The sequence below is a fragment of the Haliaeetus albicilla genome, chromosome 2 (assembly GCF_947461875.1).
Source record: "Haliaeetus albicilla chromosome 2, bHalAlb1.1, whole genome shotgun sequence".
NCBI lineage: Eukaryota > Metazoa > Chordata > Aves > Accipitriformes > Accipitridae > Haliaeetus > Haliaeetus albicilla.
The window spans coordinates 62,057,444-62,078,969 of NC_091484.1; the positions used below are offsets into that span (position 1 = coordinate 62,057,444).

Below are 21,526 nucleotides of genomic sequence, written 5' to 3' on the forward strand. Positions count from 1 at the left end.
CAGTGCATAACTACAAATGGTTCAAAATGGCATGTTTGTATTATATTCATACTTCAAAATGATGCAGTCTTTTCATTTGTATCAGTGACAATATTAGACATTTCTTTGTGTCTCTTCTAACTAAGAGAAAGCCAAGTAATGACACATTGTGACATGAAGCAAAAATATTTGTTTCATTGTTTTAACAAAATGTTGTGAAGAAGTCTTCAAATGTTTGGTATTCTTGGAATAAAAATTACAGTGCAAGCATTTATAAAACCAAGCTTCATGTATACAATCAACATATTAGTGGTATTATTGATTCCTGTTATTTCTAGTAGAAATTTGATACTCATCTTTCTTGTTCTACTAATTAATTCAATAGCCAACTGATGTCAAACAGGTTCTCTAGTGATTATTTCCTTCTTTGTAGGTTTTATGAGATGGGCTTGATGATCTGATATAATTTCCTGCCTCACGTTAGGCTGACTGCGAAATGAAGGAGTATTGCTGAATGAGCCAGCAAAGTACCTAATCATGAACTCAGTTTTAAGTAATTCTTAAATCTCATTAACATTTGAATTGACTGTGAATTGATGAACATAGATATGACATAGTACACCAGGATGCTTTGTGAAATGGTATCAAATACATACATTTATATACATATAAAAAATATTTTTATATACATACATACATACATATTTGTAGGAGGGTTGGGGTAAATCATTACTTGAAGACTTGCATTTTAGTAGATTTTTCTCCTAAGATGGGGTGGAGAGAAGAGTTCAACAATTGCACTCCTTCGTTGAGGGCTCTTGTGGATCCTATCTTGTCACTGTAGGTCAGAGATAAAATATCAGATGTACCTCAAAGATCATTGAATATTCCCTCCTGAACCCATTGGTGCTGTGGGATAAGTGATGGTCTGTGTGATAATCACAAGGCATCACAGGCAATCGCTTCCTTCTTGCATGGAACAAGGGATGTCAATAGAAGAGACCCCTGTCCTAATGTTACAGATCTCCACTTAATGGTGCTTCCTGGAAACATCTCTGCCCTGTCCAGCCTGCTTTTCTGCAGCAGCTTTCAAGGAACAGTACACAAGTCTGTGTTGCTGTTAATCACCTTTGGCTGGCCAAGAGACTGCAGACCTCACAGCATTCATCTATGACTGTCTCCGCCAGGGCTTTCTGCTGTAGTGCAACTATTTTAAGTTGTTCACTGAGCAGTGCTGCTGATGGAGGGAACATCAAATGCCTTCTTGCAAGATTACCTCAAATAGGTATGGTTTTTTTCAGTGATTTGTCATGTATATTTATACTGCTAAGAACAATTCATTTTCCTTCTATGTAGAAAAGTGATATAGTGAGATTTGGTATTGCATGGTTTCTATGCTATCTCTGCCTTTCAGTGCTAATTGACTGCCTAGAATAACAAACAAACAAATACCTATGTAGATGAGCAGGGGTTTGCACACATTCCATTGAATTATAGACAAAAAAGCTTATGACGAGCTAACATGCTTTATGGTAAAAATGTTTGCTGATACCAGAGTGCGCGGGAATTGTACACTCAGTGTACTTGGAGGCTTAGAAGTGAGTCACTTGATTTAGTAGAGGAAATAAGCACTCCGAAATTGTCTGACTACTAAGCTGCTCTGATTTTCTTTTACTTGCAAAGATTCTTCCAGGCAGGCCTAGAAAAGATTTGAAGCCATACAAGTGAGGTGTGCAAAAAAGAGAGACATTAATGAGGTTTAACTTACAGTCCTCCCAGGATGAATCTTTCCATATTCTCATGTCTGCAGAATCTGGCTGCTTTTCAGGACTCTTCTTTCCAGCAGGGCTTGATCCCATCAACCCTCCAAACTCCAACAAACCTTTGAAAGGGGCAGAGCTCCTGAGGTCACAAGCCGACCCAAAATGGGTAGAAAGAGGGTCATTCCCCCACATTCCTTGCTCCCATCTCCCACCCCACACTCACTCAGAGGGCTGGTGCAGGCAGCAGGGGTCACAGGGAGGTGCAAGCGGCTGGGTGGCTGTGGCTTTATTACTTTTTCAACCTTTCCCTTTTGCAGGGGAATTGAACCCCAGCACCAGCACTGATTTCCTGAGCTATTTGCTGGGATTGCCCCCTGCTGGGACAGGGCAGGCTGGGCTCCTGCCTCCATGCTGCCAGCCAGGGCAGGCACCAAAGAACCGACAAAATCACTGCTCCTTACTCACTGCTGGCTGTTGCCTCCCTCATATCTTGATGGTCCTGGTCTGAAAAGTGACTCCTAATGGCATCAGTGATTTCTAAAGCAGGGCTGCCTTTCTCTGTAGGAAAGGCTCTTTAAGTCTTGACTCTTCTCTCTCCCAGTCACTGGGAAAAGAGCAGAGAGAGGGTTTGATGTAGAGGAAACCCAGTCACTTTGTAGCCTGCCATGCCCCCTGCGAATTTTTGTTCTCTTCATTTAGAGGCTGCAAGTTGAAACTGCACCCATGCCTCACAGGTCTGGAAATGCTACTGATTCAGTCGATAATGTCTTCTAGTAGTCATCTGTCACTGCAGCCCTTTCAGTGCACCTCACACCAGCCAGGGCAGACCCCATCTACAAACTCCAGCTTAAATGAGGGAACGGTTGGCACAGCTGTTTAAAATGCTTCCTTGGCTATCATGTGTTAGTATGTTCCTGTGAAAGGGCACGAGGGAGAGGGCAGCAGGGTGGAAGGCTGCTCTTCATCCTGATGGCTCCCCTCCTGGTCCAAGGAAACCCTCTAGAGAAGAGGAGACTGTGCCATCCCATGGAGGCACGCAGACAGCTCAGGGGATGGAGGTGTATGAGAAGCAGGGCATGGGGGCATAATGGCTGAGAAGAATCAAAAAGGCCTGCAAGGAAGTAGAGTATTAAGAAAAGTGGGATTCAGACACAAAAGCATTTGCTGCACCGCAGGAAGCCACTGAAAGGGTGCTGGAGAGCGAGCCACTATGTGTCAGACCTACTGCTTCTGTGTGTACTACTGTCCACATGTTTGGGGTCAAGAGAGTTTCTTCCAGAGTGGAGAACTAAGACAAGTGCTGTGTGATGCTTTCAGTTTAAGGGCTCAGATGCTTGGGCTGATAACTCCTGTCCTGGATACATAAAGTTCTTCCTTCCTTTCACTGCGGGTGAAAGTAATGGGGCATAACTTGCAGGAAACCGAAAGTGAAAAGTGACCTGAGACCAACATGTAAGAAATGAGTTTCTAGAAATGATGCTATATATATTGTGTGATCAGTAAGTACCTCACAGTTCTGGGGAATAATTGTCCTGGTTTCAGCTGGGATAGAGTTAATTGTCTTCCTAGTAGCTGGTATAGTGCTATGTTTTGAGTTCAGTATGAGATGAATGTTGATAACACTGATGTTTTCAGTTGTTGCTAAGTAGTGTTTAGACTAAGTCAAGGATTTTTCAGCTTCTCACGCCCAGCCAACAAGAAGGCTGGAGGGGCACAAGAAACTGGGAGGGGACACAGCCAGGGCAGCTGACCCAAAGTGGCCAACGGGGTATTCCATACCATGTGATGTCACATCTAGTATAGAAACTGGGAGGAGTGGGGGGATCGGCGCTCGGGGACTAAATAGGCGTCAATCGGCGGGTTGTGAGCAATTGCATTGTGCATCACTTGCATATTCCAATCCTTTTATTATTACTATTGTCATTTTATTAGTGTTTCCATTGTCATTATTAGTTTCTTCTTTTCTGTTCTATTAAACTGTTCTTATCTCAACCCATGAGTTTTATTTCTTTTTCCCGATTCTCTCCCCCATCCCACTGGGTGAGGGGGAAGTGAGTGAGCGGCTGTGTGGTGCTTAGTTGCTGGCTGGGGTTAAACCATGACAATAATACAACTACAAAAGGAAACCGTAAATATACAGAGATCATATGCCCCCGGTGACCATAAAGTGTAAATGGTCATATCCACTTTTTACTTAAGTGTACATAAGAAAAAGGTGCCTTCAGATACATTATATAAATAATAATGTTATTATTTAGGAACTGTGGCATCGGCTGTGCTGTGCTGTGCATGCTGGATCTCCAGACCTGCCTGCATAGGCTGTGACTGTATCAGTTCTAACATAAATACGGCCACGCTGGGTTAGTGATTGAGTGAAGGAGATCTGGAACCTGCAGAGAGGCAGCAGGTAGCGTTCTTCCTTCCCTGTCTGTCTGATGTGGCACCTCAGAATGGTTTAGGGACATTAGGTTACTGGCCCTTTAGTTTTCTAAAACAATGAAGGGTACTCTGGGCACTGAAGAACCCTGGCTTCGCCTGTCTGTCATTTCCCACCACATATACATTTGGCATAAGAAAGGATCATTAGGCTCAACTTCCCATTTTCTCTTTGCATAATTATGCCCTGTTGTAGTGAAATTCCCCCTGCAATTTCATCTGGCCATGATAATCCTCTATGTATCTCAGTGTGAACTGTAAGATGTGGGGCGCATTATTAATCAGCTGCCAGGAATTACACTAACAAACTCTATTTCAGATGTGGCTAAAGCAATTTCTCTTGTACATATGTGCATTGTAACTTGGTATTACTTTGCCTCATCTGGAACATTTAGACTGTTTAAGTATTTTGCATAAGTCTATTGAACTATGGCTTCATTTAGTACTTCACTTAAAAAAATATTGCAGGTGGCTAGAAGGAATTTCTTTAAATACAAGACATATGCTAGCTTATGATCATTACAGCCTTTTTCACATTGTTTGCCAGGTGTTAGCTGTAACCTGCCCCTAATGCAGAGCATTTTACTGGAGCAGTTTACTGCACAGAGCTTCACAGTCAAGTCCCTCAGGATACTCTTTGCAAATGTTTGTGCAGTGGGTAATCTGATAGAGCTGATCAGAACATTTGCAGTTCTGCTTTATTTTATTATTGATTGGAATTTCAGGTCAAGTCTTAATAGGGGAAAATGAATCATTGAACAAGTGTGTGCACTGCCCCAGGTATGAACCACAAAACTTCAGGAAGCCAATCAATGCCCAAACAAACCCAGTGACTGTTCTGAAGGACAACCTGCATACTTACCAGAAAACATCTATATTTGTATATGCAGGTATAATTTGGAAAAATGCATCTCTTACTCGCAGGAGAATCATTATTTTATTTATAAGCAGTAGTTAAAAAGAAGTTTTGATGAGCTTACAAAGTTGTTTAGAGTCATAGACTTTTGATTCCAGAATGGGGTTTGAGCAGACTGAAGCAAAAGTTTAGCTGAGCACTTAGAGAAAGGGCAGAGCTAACAGATCCCCTGGACTTCTTCCTTTTGTATCCTAACACTTCAGCAAGTAATTACAAGCTAAGTATGACAGGAATCAAGAGACATATTGGTCCCTTAAATGTGATCTTTCATCCTTATGCCAAATTATGATATCCTTTCCTATAGCCTCTCTTCATTAATTACTTTCTGCAAGACTTGCAGGACAAGGTCCATTGGAATTTAATCCCAGAGTGGAGTTATGATCCGGTGATAGAGATGCTGTGTGTGCTGTATGCAGACTCCTTAGTGATGTACTTATCTTGATTCTTCAAGCCTGGAAACCTGAATAAGCGCTTAAAGAGTGTGTTAACAACTCACATTTATCTTGGTTCATAAAAATGCAGCTTGAACTAATACAGAAAATCCCTTTCTTTTAAGGAAAAGAGACATTTACAGAAGGTTTAGATTAGGTCAGCGGATATTTAATGTAGGCAGAAAAGATGATTCAGCAAGACAGGAGTGAGATCAAAGCTATTGTGGTTCCTCTTGGATACAAAGATATGTTAGCAGTGGTCAGACCTTTGACAATATATTAGTTCATTGTTGAATAGCTGATACTTGGCTTTTCTGTCCTTTGGTATCCCAGAGAGCCTTGGCTTGCTCAAGAGCACTCTGTGGCCATCCAGAGTTATAAACCACCTCCTAACCACCTGCAGTATATGTACACACATGTGCATTTAAATGCAAAGTTTGGTTTAAAAAAACCTGTATTGTTATGCTTGGGATGTTAAAATAAATAATATTTGGAATCCTGCCCGAAGAGACGGCACAATGTACACACAAGTGCTGGCAAACCCCCAAGTTTTGTTTGCTAGCTAGTTAGCTGGAGGGATGTGGGAATGGAGACCATAGGTAGATGGCTTTATCCTTGATAGGGGAGAGACTGTTCTGTATTTTTATTGAATGTCCATTAGTAGCCTGGCCACTCATTGACTTGTGACTCATTAACACAGCTCATAAAAATTTTTTAAATTTGGTAAAAGTCATTTGTCTGAAAATCAGTTAGTCAATCATCCAAGAATCCAACAGCACAGAGTAAAGGGGGGATGCTGTGCATATTAGGTACTGGGTGTCCATCGCAGCACTGCTGGTCTGTGGTGTGCGACTGTCCAAACCCATGTGGTTAGTTAGTCACTACTCAGGAGAAGTTTCTGGTAATTCAAACAGGAATGCAGGTATGCTTGGACAATTCTTATACACTTTGCCTTCTGTGTTTCCTCTGGATTCCATTCATGGATATCTCCATTTCCAGCAGCTACGTTTCTTACCTGGTGACACACAGGAATCTTCCAGACTCATCCCCTGGCTGCAATGCTGCACTGCCTTGGGACTCCCAAATACAACATTCTTCACCTAGAATATCATGCTTTCCATTCATTTTGTTTTGGTATTCTTAGGCGGATAAGTCGCTATTTAGTCCAGCATTGAATAGAGCTCTCTACAGGACATTGTTGAAGATGGTGATGGCCATGGGACTGAGCTTCAGCCAAGTGTATCCTCCCATGCTTTGCTGTTTCCTGACTTACTGTCCTGGTTTCAGCTGGGATAGAGTTAGCTGTCTTCCTAGTAGCTGGTACAGTGCTATGTTTTGAGTTCAGTATGTGAAGAATGTTGATAACACTGATGTTTTCAGTTGTTGCTCAGTAGTGTTTAGACTACAGTCAAGGATTTTTCAGCTTCTCATGCCCAGCCAGGGCACCTGACCCAAACTGGCCAACAGTGTATTCCATACCATGGGACGTCCCATCTAGTTTAGGAACTGGGAAGTGGGGGGGGCAGGGGTTTCGCCGCTTGGGGACTGGCTGGGTGTCGGTCGGCGGGTGGTGAGCAATTGCCCTGCGCATCATTTGTACATTCCAATCCTTTTATTACTCCTGTTGTCATTTTATTAGTGTTATCATTATCATTATTAGTCTCTTCTTTTCTGTTCTATTAAATCGTTCTTATCTCAACCCAGGAGTTTTACTTCTGTTCCTGATTTTCTCCCCCATCCCACTGGATGGGGGGGGAGTGAGTGAGCGGCTGCGTGGTGCTTAGTTGCTGGCTGGGGTTAAACCATGACACTTACCTGGCTCACTTCATATTGAAGACAGAGTGCTAAAACTGGGGCAGCAGGATAAATTGGGAGGTTGGTCTCACATGCAAGTTAAAGCCCAAGGCTAATGTGACAAAACAGATCTGAGACAATTACAAAGTCCCCTTCCCATTTCTGCAGTTTGAATGAAACAACCTTAGCAGCTCATACTGACAGAGTGCAGCTCCGAGGCAGAAGTAAGAAAGTGAAGTTTCTTATCCAGGTTGTGCTTAAATTCTAGACCTTCTATAGGCCATAAATTAAAGGGGAAGAAAATAAATTACTGAACTTCAAGCCTGGGTGACAGATGAAGCACCTAGCAGCAGCCTCCTTCCTCCTTCCAAATTCACAGACCCTGATCCTGCCAGCAGTCTGTGAGGTGCTTGGCAAGGAAATCCAAGGCGATAGATGAAGCACCTAGCTGCAGCCACTAGCTAGCTGCATATGCCTGTATTTTCTGTACACATGAAATGAACTTAGACCTTTATAAGGAGAGTTAGTAAGGCAAACCAGACTAATGTAGCTAACCCACAGACATGGTATTGAATCCATATGCATGACCAGTCATTTTTTATAGTGAAAAAACTCACTGTGGGGCATCAGGTCAGCTCCAGAAAGACAGGTGGTAGTTCAAGGATAGCTTTATGTAGCCAAAATCTAGAAATCCCATTTTGGATCTTTCAAACCAAGAAGGTAGTCTATGAATTTAGTCCCAGAAGCTGCCCTGCTCTTGGCTCTAGAATGGGCAAGCACAGCAGGATTACGGTACACCACAAGACTCCTGAGATTTTACCTTGCCAGAAGGAGAAAAATTAAGGTCTAGCAAAAGAACTGCATGACGGATGTTGCTTGAATTGCTGGCCAGAAGACAAATTGGGGGAGTCAAACTGGAGCCAAACAAAAAGTTCAGTATAAATCACGAGAAAAATATATTTACATGTTTGAAAACTACAGCAAATGAACTGGATGTAGGTAAGCTGACAGATGAACTGTCATTTTGGAATTATTTTTTGGAAAGAGTTCACAAGTGTTTCTCATTCCTTCAATGGGGCCGGACTGGACTTTTTGGGGTTTGTATGTTAAAATGTCGAAACAGAAATAAATTTCATGCAGCTGTAGCAGTGACAAGAAGTGGATGATTGCTAGCTTATTCTAGTGCCTGAAGAGCTTCTTCAAGTGTGGTTGGCCAGCTCTTCCTTTCTGCACTGTCTCTGCTTTCATTTCCTCAAGAAATGCCTTGATTTTTCTGTCTGGGATCCTCAGCATTTTGAAGGACCTCCAAGGCATCCACAGGCTGCATGAGGTAAGTCCTCAAACATTGAGGAGCCACTCTGAGCTTCACCCCCATCGGCATTGTTCTCAGTTCGGACAGCAGGACAGAACTCTTCAGACGCGCTTCACGACTCAACACCACGCCAGCATCAAAGCAGACCACCAAGGCACCCACTGATTTCCACAGGGGTGACTTTTATTTCAGTGCACCAAGGAGGCTTTTTCTTAGCTGGTGTCTTTTGTTGTGCCTTTTTGATTGGCTTTGAATTAGGCGAAAGCAGTAAGTCATTATTTATATATTTAGCAAATGCTGTTGCATCAGCTCTGTTTTTGACATTTAAATGCATGCAGCAAAATTAGCTGAGTCAGTTAACTCCCCATTTCAAATGAGAAGCGCTGCCAGTATGTCAATCAGACCAGGTTGCGTCTCCACTGGGAGGCCAGCTGTGGCTTCGAGGAGGCTGACCTGACAGAGAGAGCGATCCAGACGGGGCCCTTGAAGGGCATTCCCAAGTCCGGCTGTCTAGTCAACAGGGCTGCCTCTGGCATGTCTTGTAAGCGCTCCCCCTGCACTGGTAGGGAGAGAGCGGCGGAGCGGTTGGTCCTTGCAGTGCCCTCAGCCCATCCGGACCCTCTGGGAGCCTGTTCAACCCCACGTCCCACCCGTGAACAGCGAGGCGTTGCCAGGGAGGCTCCGGCGGGACACCCTGCTGCCCTTCACCGGGCCGGTACCTCCAGGAGGGGGTGGCCTTCCTGAAGCCAGCCAGCACCACTGCACGCGCTGCGTCTCAGAGAGGTTTGTGTTGGCTCACCATGCACCGGACACATCCTCATGATATGGTAATTTACTCATGAATATACAGGGGGCAGAACAGGACAATAAACCTTTTGCCTTTTAAGGGCAGATATGAAACATTTAAACATCCATGACCCAGAATCTCACCTATCCTTGCAGCATATTCAGATGTCTCCCAACATTTGGTTTTACTGTCTTTTTCCTGGTTTAGATACCTACGTGTCCTGTACTAACCAGTTAAGAGGTTTGAATCTTTCCCACACTTGTCCCTGTGATGTTCCCTTTTACTGTTACCATTTTTAAACAGTGGAGCAAGAAATTTGAAAAACATACTGGCAGGACTGGTTCCCAGATAACAGTAAATATGCAGGATTTCAGAAGAACCTTTGCTTTATTTGGACTGAATGTGTGCAACAGTAAACAAATAATATTTATTGGGAAGAAGCTATGAAATCACACTATAAAAACAGAAAATAGATGAAGAGCAACTCGTTGAGTACTATGAATAAGCATGCATGCATTTATGATGGAAATACCTGCTTATACTTTAAATAAAGTGTAAACAAGTGAATATAAAATTTACTTGTTTTACCAAAGTAAATATAATCAATGCTTTTATTTTTTCCCTTGATTTTTTTTCTTTCTTTGTTTTTATATTGTCTTCTTTTCAGTTCTGCCCTTACAATGTGGATTTCAGGCTAAATATTTATGTTGCTCATTCCCAGGTTTTCTTAGAAGCTGGAATAATGCTGTTGCAATTTACCAATATGATACAACAAAGAAAAATCCCAGCAGAGGTGGAAGAGTGGAGGGACACACCATATTATCTTTGTACCTGTACTGATTTTAGACTGGGTGGTACTAACAAGCCAAAAGTATTATTCTGTCGGTTGTTGCTGTTGTTGTTATACGGTTCAGGATTCTGTAGTTCCTCAAACGTTGTTGGTATTTTTGTTCTGCAACTGAATGGATTTGTTCTCTCATCTGTACATGAGAGATTAATTTGTCACATTCCCATTAGCATTAATAGGACCTACTTGCAGAAATCTCTTGATGAATCTGAGCCACATCATTCAATAGCAATGCAGGCCTCATTCTGCTCCGGAGGCAGCCATACACTGTCTACAGACCTGTGTGAAATGAATGAAAATGGTGTTGTGGACTCAGTGTGCTGTGTTTCATTCTTTGCAAGTCACTCTCTTGAAGAACTGGGAGTGAAGCTGTCCTGGCATTGAGGACCATTCTCTCAAATAATGAGCCTTGAATTTTATCGTCCACATTTTTGTCTTTGTTCTACTGTTGTAAAGCAAAAAAGAAACCCAACTCAGAGATACAGAAAAATAGTAAATACAGAGAATAGTATAGTAAACATGGAGAAAATAGTAAATAAAAATGTTCCATTACCACTTTATTGAAACTTTCTCTTCTGAGAAAGATTTCATGGAACATAAAAAGACAGCAAAATAATACAAAAAATCTCAGTGTTATATATAACTGGGCAAAGGTTTCTGCTGCCTATCTAATGTAACTTCCTTGTTTCTATTCTTGAATAAGAAGCTGCTCAAGGTAAGTTGTACAGGCAAAGTTACAATCAATGTCAATTCACCTAGTTGGATTTAGAAACTGCAGAACATTTGATACGTGAGAAGAGAAAGTATTTTGAGCTACCTAGAGAACAAAAGCACAGGCCCTGATCCTGCTAGCAGTCTGTGAGGTGCTGGTGAGGAAATCCAAAGCAACCGACCTGGATTACAACAAATCTGAGACTCTGACCCAGGGTGACAAACGTGAAGGAGACTCAGAGAAGACTGACAGAAGCTGGAATGAGTTTTTTTAGCAGCTCCAGATGGAATCTTAAGAAAGCTACTGCCGGTGATGTTTGCCTGGAAGCTACATGAATCACATTGACTTCCCAGAAGCTGTTTGAAGGCTGAAGGTTGGACATAACTCTAATTTGTCACTATGCCTTTGACTGTAAGCACTTCAGTCTGTGTTGGGGGACTTCACCACCAGGTGCTTCAGCACTTGAAGGTTTTTACAGACTGCCACATCATCCACTTCGCAAGCTAAACAGGCTTTGTTTAGTTCTCAGTTTTCTGTAGGATGAATTACACATCCCTCATCTCAGAGGATACAGCCTCCTCTCTGTGGAAGAAAGCACGATTACTTCAACTAGAAAGCAGACAACATGTCTGCAGTTTGATCTGAATCTTTCAGTCCTGAATCTCATGATAAAACTGAGATTGAACCTCAGCATGCTGTGAAATAATCTTTACAGACTGGGGATGTGTCCTTGAACTAGCGAAGACAGAACTGCCTATTTTGAAAAGAGAGGAAGAGATAATGCATCTACTAAGAAGAGGCAGGACAGTGGTTTATTGTTCTAACTGATCATAACTCCACTGGTTCTTTGATAAATCCATCTTAGCATACCTGCACAAGAAGACTACAAATCAGGAGATGCATAATCACCTGAGCTTAGGTACAGGCCTTCTAACTGACAGGCACGATAAATATGGTATAAACTAGAACTAGCTAAAAAACCACTTCTTTGAAGAACATTAACTCAGCATTGATTCATTTTTAAATGTCCTTTTGCAGAAAAATGTTACCACTTCTAGAGCAGCCAGTACCTCAACAAGCCCTCTGCCTCTAAGTGAAAAAAAAGTAAGACCCTCTGTCTTAGTTAAACTGCACCTGGCATGAGAGCAAGCATTGTAAGATGGTACTGCCATCTTCATGAATAAGGAACACTTGATTTATTTATTAGTTTGAAAGTGAGAAGATTCTGGGAATTTGCTGTCAAGCCAAAAGACTTTCTATTGTATTACCTGTTCTTCCAATTTGTATTAATGAAGCTGCAGAGAGAAAGAAACTCTTTTATAAGTTATTTCCTCAGTTATTTCCTAAGTAAACACAAAAAGTAATGGAGTCCTCTATATTCATATTCCCTCAGCAGTGGTTTAGGACCTACATCACTTCAGGTTGTCACCCAGGTCCTAGGACACAATCCCAGGTAAGATGTGCTTAGGAAATGAAAGTCTCCTGTCATCTATGTGCTAGGAGAAAGTGATGGAAAGGTTATTTCCTACCTTGTTTTCTCATGGCTGGTCACTGTAAAGAAAAAGAGGGGTAAGAAATGAGTAAATACTCACCCTGTGTACTTTGTTGTTTATCATTTTGCCCATCAGGGATTACAGTTTAAGGGTAAGGTAGAACATTTATTTGAATAGTCCATCAGAGATGCTCTTTATGCAAGGTCTGCATCAGTTAACGATACTTTGCCATTCTGAAAGATGGTATTTTTCTATTATATCAGAAACTGTAGACCTCCTGCAGGCTGATGAAATACTTCTTATTAGTCCCAAGGGCCTAGCTGTTCAATAAATTACGAGCAGGAAATCCAAGACATGTTATCTCTTCTCTCTAACGCTACCTGAATTAATTGGCAAATTGTTCTCTGTTGCATAACAGGTGCAAAACACATCATATCCCGCGCCTTGCTCCTTCTGAGACAGCCATCTGAGGTGCCCTGTTGCTTTCTATGCAGCGTGTCTTCTGTATCAGATTTCAAAATTGAAATCTTGCCTGCTGTCTGTGAGCACAGAGATCTTTACTGCCTACTGCAACACGTTTGGCAACGTGCTGATGATGTGTGTTGACTGTGGCATATTCAGAAATCCTAGGAATAAAAAGTGCCAGAAAATGTAAAGTATTGCTCCTTATTTTTATCATGTATCTGAACAGGCAGTAAGGGAAATAACTGAATTTCATTTTAAAACATTGCTTGTCAAGGGTCAATCCCTAGCCCATTCCAAACCAAGTTCTACTGTTACCTTGAATGAGATCAGGGTTAGGAATGCAAATCTTAATAGGTGCATCTGATACTTAGAAACCCACCCCAGCCAGCAGATAGTGCCATATTGAACTCCCTCATACAAATATAGTAATTAGCTCTTTGTTACTTGCAAGCAGTAGCGTTCTGAACATTAAGCCAGATGAGATAGCTTTCACATAATGAATTTGGGAGTTCGTTCTCGAGTCAGACAGGTACCGGTAGCAGAGAATCAGGCTCACTGTCCTTTGAGCACTTACAAATGGAGCAGTCAGGAGGTTTGTATTGCATGGCAAGATATGGGGATAAAATTTTGAATCTCTCCTAAGCTGCAGTCCCTTTTAAAAAAAAAATAAAAAAATGTTTGTATTTGCAGAAAATTTGTAGGCAATTTTCTGTTTGCCACACACAGCTCCTTCGTTTTGATTCAAGCAGAACTGAAGGTAGAAATCCGAGCTCAATTGTCAGATGCAAGCAGGGCAGGCAGTGGGTGGCCCTGCCCTTTGCTGTGCCTCTGCGGTGAAGCACTAGCCTCCCTCCGCTGTTCTGATTTCTCTTTCCCTCTGCGTCCTGTGGTGCCTGCTAAGTAAGGCAGTTGCCACAATCAAAGCTAGAACCTCAGGACACAAAACCGTCTCCGGGAAAAAACAACCTCTTCTGCACTAGACAGGCCAATTGAGGATGGCAGTGCACACAGAATACCAGCAGCAGCCCTGACCTCTGCATGGCTTAGCAAAACAATCAAAAATTGCATTGTTGTCTCAATTGTGTGTGAAAGCAATGATTAACAAGTGTGTTTCAGCAAAAAGGGAAAAAGGAGACAGTCTTGGCTTGTGCTGAGGATGTTCTCCACAGGAGACCATGGCAGGCAACAACAGGGTAGGAAAACACCCTAATCCTGAGGCCAAGTGGCTGCAGTGGGGACACCAAATTTCCGTAGCTGTGAACCAAACCTGTGGGCTACCCAGTCCAGCATGAGGTCTCCAGCAGTAAGCAATTTCAGCTCCTTCAAAGAAGGAATTACAAAGTACAGGAAGCACTGTAACAGGCAAAGAGATAAGCCAACCCTACAAAAATTGCCTCATCCTAATTCTTAATTTGGGACTGGCTTGACATCTGAAATAAGAATTCATCTGGTCTTTCCAAATAGTGTGTTTGTGGGTTCACAATTGTGCAAGGACAGGTGAGGGAGGTGGAAATAGCATTAGTTATTATAAATGATTATATATAGTACATACAGCTTAGATGAAGAGAACATTATTATGGCTGCAAAGTCAAGAGCAGTCATTAGGACAGCCTGTGCTTAAGACTGCCCCGGAGTAAGGCCAGATCACATCTTGCTAAAAGCTGCTCTTCTCAGTGCCTAGCTTTGTAGTAGTGAGTGAAACAGCCCTACCCTACCCCTACTTCCAGTAACACATTTCCACCACCATTTTCTCGTCCCTTAAGACACTGTGCTCTGGTGTGAAAACTAGTTCAAAGTCCAGTTCATACAGGACTCTGTAAGGCAAAACCTGTCACCGACGTGATGCTCATAATTTAGGGTGGATTGAAATTAACTTTCACTTGCATGAGCCCTTCTTCAAAGACAGTTGAGCATTAGCAGCTGCAAAGGCTGCTGAGTGTGAGGAGCAGTTTATGCCACTCAAACTGTACCTTAGAGCACCTTCATAATGACCATTTTCATCTTCAAGGACTGAAAACTTCCACATGGTTAGATCCAATATGGCTCCTCTGCAGGTTTGCTTAGCAATCCTTCTTAAAAAGCAATTTTAAAAGGCAAACTAAAGATCTAATTCTGGCACTGAAGAGCAGCTAGACACAGTAACTGCTGGACCATTACACTAATTGCAACTTTAATGTTTTAAAGAACAGCCAGGTAAGTTTACCTCAGCTTTGCAAAGGTATATTATTTAACAAATACACACAGTACAGTCTCCTTTTCTATCTAGATAATGTAAAGGAGAAAACAAGCTTTTTTTGACTGTTGGCTCTGAGGTTTTGAATGTTGGCTTTTTGATTTAATTTAAATCTTGTTTATTGAAACCTTCAGAGCTTATTCAGTAATTTTCTTTACTCCAGACAATTTATATTGCCACGTTGTTGTGACTTACAGATCGTATTGAACCATGTCAGATACCATCTGAGGTGTAAGTGTATATGAGGAACAAAACCAGTACTACCTGATGTAGAACTTACATATAAACTTATAGAAAGCATTCTGTGACACCTATTTTAATTTTTTTAATGCCAAACATAACATAGCACAGATAAGACACATTTGAGAACTGGGACTCTAGTTAGAAAAATGTGGGGGGTTCTTAAGTTTATCTCGATTGTCTTCTCAGTATTTTTGACAAAATACATTATCAGGTATCTTCTTAAATGTGGACCCTTGCTAACTATAGCAGCTTATATGAAATATGAAAGCCATTCATTTTAGATAGCTTATATTAGACCTAAGAATCTATAAAATCAGTCCTTCACCATTGGACAGATTGGAAACTGGCTACTTGTAGGTCTCAAAATCTAACATGAAATTAAAAACCATTCTAAATGAGGTATGTTTCTAATGGAAGTTTGTATCAATCGGTCTTGGCCCTGAAGAATTTTTTCCTGACAATAGCTGGGAAGCAAAAATATTTTCTGATAAAGTTTGCAGCTAATGGGAGAAATTGGAAGAGTTAAAATAATGGAGAGAGATGGTCATGGATAGAGCAATTGGGACCATTTAGCACACCAGCTGCCATGATCAATATCCAATTAATACTTCCAGGAACACAGAATTCTTGATGTTTTAACAGCCTTTCATTGTTTTAAAATCTTTGCCTTGATTTGAAGGTGTTCTGAGATGTATAATATACTGGTGCCTTTCATACTTCACTTCAGTGTTTAAACTACCCTCAGTGTTTAAACATCAGTGCTTTTATTTCAAAAAGTGCTTGTTACCTGGAAAAGTCCTAATGACAGTTTGGCTCTAAAGAAACCGCCACCACAGAAATGCTGGAATTAGTCTGTGGGAGTGGAGAAGAATTGCCTCCGTTCCTGCTAGCAGCTGAGATGACAAGACTGTCCCGTCACACAGGAGAATGAAGTGTTGGAAATGCTACATAAGGTTAACTGGTAGAGCACTGGGACAAAAGTATGGTAATAAAGACAGATAAGAGGCTAAAAATCAGGATGGTACACAGCTTCCCTCCTTCTTCTTCTTCTTCCTTTTTTTTTTTTAAATCTGTAATTTTTCCAAAATAAGTATGTTTTTTCAAATTTGTTTCCAATCAACCAGAAAAGAGGAGGAGGAGCAGTTGGGAAAAGAGCAAACTGCAGAGCAGGAAACCAGAGCTCAGCATGTCTGTGTGCCACTCACATAACCAGGCATGGGCCCCTTCAAAATGTAATCCTGTTTGTGTCACTGTTTGCTATACTCCCTAAATGGATTAAAAAGAAAAAGAAGACGACAAATCCAAATCCTCCGAGGGCTATCTTTGGAACATCCTCAGAGATTAATGGCAGGCTCACAAATAGGAAACTGTTTATAAGATTCATTTGTGGCTTGCCTCTGGATTAGGAGGCTGAGGAATTCATAACAGTACCAGCAGAATAATGGAGAAAAACTTCAAAACAAACTTTTCAGATTCTCAGATTACGCTGTCATTCTTCATTTGGGGTTAGTGTGATACAACCAACCTGTATCTTTTTTGCCTGAAAGAAAAAGAGAATTTTCTAGGGTTTATTTATTTGTTTGTTATTTTGCAACTGTTTGGGATTAATGAAGTGTGGATTTGTGAAGTGTGTGAAGTCTGGCAACGTGCTGTTTACCTCTGGCTCCAAGGGGAGGATGATCTAGACTGACAGGAGGCTCCTGCTACATCTGAAACAGTGTAAAATAGGAAGAAAAAGAGCAGAACAAAAAATGTTTGAGACATTCTGTTTCCATTGGAAGTATTCTGCATATTATGTGATATTCCAGACTTGAAATTGTCCAAGAATAGTAATTTGAGTACTTCCAGCCTCAAATTTGCAAACCTCACAACTCATATCCCTTCAAAATCATGGTATTGGTTTCAAAAAAATAAGGTATTTAAAAAAAAAGGCATAGTAAAATAAACCCCATGAAATTTCTTAGGTTATTATTCTTCTCCATCTTGTTACTGAATATTTAGATTAAATTTTACAGTTCCTTACATATTATGAGGATTAGAAGCTTGATTTTTCCAAATGGTAACCTCAACGTCCAGTTAATCCACAGATTAAGGAGCTGGTGCCCTGTGACTCTTGCCAAGGCTACTGGAACTGATTCAGTCTTGAGAGAAGTTGGTCTTATACAAACCATAATGCCTTCAGTGCCTGAAATTTAACTTTGAAGAATTGTGATGGGTGTTTGTGGGAACTGTGAACATGGAGAATCTTCTGCACTAGCCAAGGCTGATTGATTGAAAAAATCATGTCAGGTAGAAGAAAAGTGAGCAAGTGATTTGGAGACCTACTGGTCAGGCAGATCCCATGTGCAACTTTCTATACAGAAATGTGTGTGCTCTGGCTACTGATTAAGACTGATTCCCTCTCCTTTTCACTCATACAAAATATCATTTATCATTCCTGGCTGACACTTCCATTTGTGCACTGTGACCCCTTCAGAGGCAGAAGAAAAGACACACTTGCCTAACACTGAGCCTTCTTTTATCACCTGATATGAAAAGACTTCTATTTGCCCCATTAATAAACATGGTTAAATAGCAGCACCTGGAATGCAATGAACTCAGAGACTGGATGCTAGGTGTTGTACAGGTATATGTTATGTAGGAGCCTCTACACCAAACAGCTTCTGGGTTTTAGGTCTTATTTTAATTCAGGGTCTTACGGAAAGACCCTGGGTCTTATAGAATCTTATAGGAAGGTTCTGATGGGTCTTTTTTTTTTTTTAGTTAAAGGTCTTTTCAACTCTCCTGTAAGTACATACCAGAACAGCACAGATAACTAGATCTATGTACCAAACATCAATTTAACTGCTTGAATTATCAATGCATTGATGCTGCTTATACTTCATTAGTTCACAATCCTATTTATATAACAAAGTACATTTGTGTTTAGTAATGTTAATGGTGATATTTGTTTAATGAGTTTTTTTCTTAAGGCCAGACTGCTGATTACCTAAACCTTCAGGGGCTATGGAGAAATACAGCTGTAAAGAAACAGACAGTTTATATGTTACATATTTTTATTCATTTGGATTGTGCATAACATAGGCACTGCTACTGCAGGATATAAATGAGACCCCCCATACAACTGATTAAAAAATATTTTGCAAAAAAAAAAAAAAATAAAGTGCCAAACCTGAAATCTCTAAGCAGTTAGTAGGCAAACTGCTGTATTAACAAGACGACCCACATGACCAATATTACCATGTGACTGGTGTTTATTGCTTAATATAGTTTTTTAAACCCACAATTTTCAAGCCAGCTTCATGACTCTGAGGGATCTGTTGTGCACACTTGGAAATGGCAGTACTACAACCCCAAATCTTTACCTGCACGTTTCCAAGATTGGCACTTTATGTTACAGCCCAGGATGCAGAAAGCAGCAATCCTCAGATGTCCTACCACCTTCTTACTAGTTCACATCACTGCACGTAAGCAAAATCCTTTAAGGTTATTTTGGTGATCAGTGCGTTCCAAGGAAGGGATAAGTGTACTCTCTAAGTAACTGCTGACACTAGAAGGCATTTTGTAGCATAGATCTTCTCTGCAGTTATCACTTGGCCCCTGACCTTCTCTCCTGTGATTTTTTAGAACAACTGTGGAAGGTTTTATACTCCAAATTTTCCAATACCTCTTTTCTTGATATTTTATTAAAAAAAAAAAATTAAGAGCATTTTTTTAAAATTCAGTTTGAGACAAGTTCAAGTTGGATCTGGCTTACGACTTGCTTAGATGGAAAACAATACCTACAAAACCCTAAAACTTTGCTACCTCAAACCCTGTGAAGTAAAAACAGCTGTGAAATTTCAACACAATGCCTTGCATATATTTGCTTGTATTTTTTTTCTTCCCTACTGGGAATCAATCAACAAGTGTGAATTAGGCTATCACCATTCGAAGGCAATACTTCTGTGCTAGATGTGCAGCTCCTGGGCCTAATGACAGGGGCTGATACAGGGAAATTTTAGAGAAGAACTGTCAGTTTTCTAAATCACTCCTATTTTCCAGCAATTTCTGCTTTTGATTACTATAACCCTCACCTGTGCTTATGGGCTTGTTGAGACTGTGGAGGTAGTTTTGGAGTGGGAATTTTCAAAATTCTTTGGATTGCAGTTTTAATTGGATTCATTAATTACCACTTTTTGAGCTTTTAAATTATTTTCCTGTTTGTCAAATGTTCTGTATCACACGTGCAGCTAAAAAAGCCTGAAAACCACATTCTGTAAATTCAAAGTAATACAAACATTTCTCCTTTAGGAACTGGGTTAGGTCACAGGACATGAAAGAGCTGTTGAATAGTCACAACTTTTCATCTGCACTGATCTGGGTTGGATGTGAAGGGTTTTGTATCCTATTAACAATCTCCTCAGCTAACCAGCCCCTTAAATGTGATTACAAGGATCATGCATCTAAGACCTTCAAAAGGGGTTACGGAGCTCTTTTGATCAACTAAAGAAAATATCTGGCAAAGCTCACAGTTGCTTCAGAGAAATGTGTGCATTCAATAAATAACTCATGCTTTTGGGCATGCTTGGTAATTCATTATGGTGGATGGTATTTATGATCAAAGGAATAACAAGATAGCTGTAGACAAACTCTGTGGTGGTTTTCCTAGAGGATATTTACTCAGGTGTCGCAGGAAGTATTGTTTCTCTGTAATAAACACCAAAAGGGGAGGAGTTCCTCATATTTGCTACAGGCTGTGCTCAGTTAAGCAGCCAGAGAGGTCAAAAAGCAGTTCCCCAGAGAGGTAAGTTCTTTAATTCTTATAGTGGTGGTCTCTCTTCTGCTAGTTAAACATGCTTGTTTATTTTCTTAAGTTACCATTTATATATCTGCTGATCTTTTTGTACATCACTTGTTATTTGCGTATGTACATAATTAGCCAACAAAACACCTCCTCATGGGTAGAATAGTATTAAAAGCTCAGTTATAAAGAAAAGAAAATAGATGAAAAGAGGGAACGTATGCCTTAGGTCCCACAAGCCCCCCGTGGCTGAGCTTTGCCCAGGATTCAGAGCATAGCAGCAGGAGGACCTCCTTTTGTAGGGTGGTCTGCAGCATTCAGCACAGCAGGATCCTGACTTTATTTGGATGTAGTAAGGATTTTCACAATACAGGAAATAGTTTATTAAATAAATTACAGTCTTAATTTGGTGCCTTACTCATGAGAGCACCTTTTTTTCTTTTTGTCATTAGAAGCTTCTAGGAATGTAAATGTCTGAGTTTATCGGTTCTGAAGTAAAATAGGTCCATTCTACTTATGTATGCTTCTGGTGCATTATATTACAATGAAGAGTAAGACTTATTCTCTAAGCAATTGTCTAGTGTCATCTAATGTTGAAGATGCTCTGAAAGGGTATCTGTTCATACTTCTTTCATATTTCTCACATAGTAATTTAAAAATAATTTTCAGACTTACACCCACAATATTTCTAGTGAAGTTAAAAACTACGTTGAAAGGCAAGGAGAGTCTGAAACCAATCTAATCGCAATCTGCTGAAAAGATAGTGTAGTATAGATGCTGTCTCATGGCTTTAAGCACAACTTAACTTCATACCAGGTTCTAGCTGGAGATGATCACACTTTAATATGTATCTAGATATTGTCAATACATAATACTTGTCCTTAATTATTTCAAATTTATTTTTGGGGAGAGGGAGCATATACCCACATTCACTCAGGAACTTTGAAATCTCACCTGGAAGGCTTCCTAGATAAAAGCAGAGCCATAAATTTTGGGGTAAGAGGGGTAAAGCCAAGGCATGTTGAGATGGAAAAAGAAGAACATGAAGGATTGAAAATAAAGGGAAAGGAGAAATGCGGCTAGGCTGTATGACACTGAATGTCACTTAATCGCTTCATGCCTAGGTTTTCTAACACAATCAGTGTCTATTTGACACATAGATTGTCGTTCGCTAAGGGCTGAAACTCCCCGTTTGTTTGCACAGTGCCTACCTTCATAGGCCTCAGAGGTTGGTTGTGACTTTTACCGGTTTAAACTAGGATCCTTCCTGCAGCAACGGACTGTCATTACTTACACATCATTCAGGATCATTTAAATGAAACAGATACTAGT

General features: G+C 40.7%; 1 protein-coding gene across 3 annotated transcripts in view; it reads left to right on the forward strand.

The window, feature by feature from the left end:
• Window positions 1-1,243: 1,243 nt before the first annotated feature.
• MYO3A (myosin IIIA) overlaps window positions 1,244-21,526 on the forward strand; it is a 145,483-nt gene continuing 125,200 nt past the window's right edge. For 2 of the 3 annotated variants that reach the window (XM_069777274.1, XM_069777255.1), the window contains exon 1: window positions 19,941-20,197. The gene's annotated coding sequence lies outside the window, so the exon portion shown is untranslated. Of the gene's footprint in view, window positions 1,265-19,940; window positions 20,198-21,526 lie in introns of those variants that run through there. The other variant, XM_069777295.1, reaches the window with a different exon arrangement.